Source organism: Hipposideros armiger, unplaced genomic scaffold (genome assembly GCF_001890085.2).
Source record: "Hipposideros armiger isolate ML-2016 unplaced genomic scaffold, ASM189008v1 scaffold_429, whole genome shotgun sequence".
In the NCBI taxonomy this organism is placed as follows: domain Eukaryota; kingdom Metazoa; phylum Chordata; class Mammalia; order Chiroptera; family Hipposideridae; genus Hipposideros; species Hipposideros armiger.
Window position 1 is genome coordinate 675848 of NW_017731779.1, and position 2146 is coordinate 677993.

At 36.4% G+C, this 2146-nt stretch overlaps 1 pseudogene; it reads left to right on the forward strand.

Annotated features, from left to right (window-relative positions):
- The first annotated feature begins 414 nt into the window (after positions 1-414).
- LOC109394559 (riboflavin kinase pseudogene) lies at positions 415-952 on the forward strand (annotated as a pseudogene).
- Positions 953-2146: the final 1194 nt, after the last annotated feature.

Sequence of the window (2146 nt, forward strand, 5' to 3'; positions counted from 1 at the left end):
TTTACTACATGTGAACACAGAAGCCAAATTCAAACCAATTGCATCATGGAGTCCGTCAACAAAATTAACATAACAATTGGTTCAGTTTTAGGAAAACAAAGGGGCCCAGATGAAACAATCTAAAAATTTTTCCAAAGGAAGCGACTGGGTCCACAACCAAGCCATAAACAAAACCCTCTGAGAAAAAAAAAAAACGCCAAAGAGGATAGCTCACAAATTTACAAAACAATGAAATTCAATGTCAAGCACCCACAAATGGCAGAATTCTTACAAGATCCAGAAATGAGGATGCAGCCTCTGAGTGGCAGCAAAAGGAGCTTGCCCTGGTGTGTCACTGGCACCTCCTGGCCCATGTGTGCCTGGCCCTGGCCCACTGGCTGAGCTCCTGCCCGTCAGGCTGGTCCAGGGCTCTGGGCACTGCCTGAACGGTGACTCCCTCGGACCTGCTGACCCAACCGTGACATGCCCAGAGAGGACAGCGACATAAGGCGCCTGCCTTTCTTCCATTGTGGTCAAGTGGTGCGGGACTTTGGCCGTGGCTCCAAGCAGCTGGGCATCCCCACAGCTAACTTTCTTGAACAACTAGTAGATAATCTCCCAGCTGATGTATTCACTGGCATTTATTATGGTGGGGCTCGTGTGGAAGTGGAGATGTCCATAGATGGTGGTGAGCATAGGATGGAATCCATACTTCAAGAATACAAACAGGTCCATGGAAATGCATACCATGTATTCACATACCTTCAAAGAGAAAGGACTTCTATGGGGAAATCCTCAACGTGGCCATCGTTGACTACCTCAGACAAGACTTTGATTCTTTAGAATCATTATTTCTGCAATTCAAGGTGATATTGAAGCAGCTAAGAAATGACTAGATTTACCAGAACATTTGAATCTCAAAGAAGACAATTTCTTCCAGGTTCCTAAGAGCAAAATGACAAATGTCCACTGATGAAAAGTCGTCCTAGTTTATTCATTCACTCTTTCCTAGTATTTTACTTTTCATAACTAAGCAGTCTCATCTTGGTTATATTTTAAAAATCAAACGTTTTCCTACAGCTATGAATTAGTTTAAACAGTACAATGTAGTTACCATATTATACTTCAATTGTTCAATTAAACCTATCATGCTACAGTACTAAAAAGATTCATTTAAAAATTTTTTAATGAAATGTTGATTAAAATTTACCAGTAGAAAGGTCTTAAATATTTTGTAATGGAAATGAAATGTATGTAGCTATGGGTAAAAAGGCAAGTCACTAGTTTGAGATGAAAACAGTAATTCTCATGGTAAAGTACTAGTATATATGAGTATGTACCTGTATAGCATCTGCAGTTAAATAGAGAAGGCTTATAAAAATAAATGCATTAAATAGAGGTTTTATAGTTTATTATAAACCTAAGGGGTAAAATTCATACTTTGTATTTTTGATATTTTGTGCATTAATGTGTTACAAAAATGAAGACTTGTGAAATTTTATTTTAATTAGTCATTTCCTTTATGAGATCAAATTATTGTATTGTGTTCATTTTTGTTATAGCTGCCTTAGTCCTAATTGGCCTAGACTCCCTCTGCCTAGCGTTTTTCGGTCTTTTTAAAAAATTAAAATCAATGTTTAAAAAAAAAAACAGAAATGAGAGGAAGGTTAAAAGGACTTTGAAATAAGTAAATGCTCACCGAGATAATGGAAGGACTAAAATCCATAAATGCATACAGGAGATTATGAAACAAGAAAAGATAAACTTGAAAACAAAATTAGAAGAAAAAGTTATTGAAATAGTTTTTCAGATGGGTTAAACAGTGAACTAGACTCAAAGAGAAAAGTCAATGAATTGGAAGAAAGATATGAGGAAATCACCTAGTACATTGAATAAAGAGAGGGGGTAAAGAGATGAAAAATATGAGATGTTTAGGTATGGAGGGTAGATTGCTGAAAACTTCAGTAGGTCGAGAAGGAGATAGGGAATATCAGAGAGGAGTAACATTTTTAAAAGAAAATAAAAAATTTCTGGAAGACATGTATTTTCAATTTAAGGAGTACAATGAATCCATACCTACGATTTGAGTGAAACTCAGAAGCTATTAGAGAGAAAACACATATCCTTCAATGAAATGACAAATATTCAACTTTTTTTCAGCAATGAG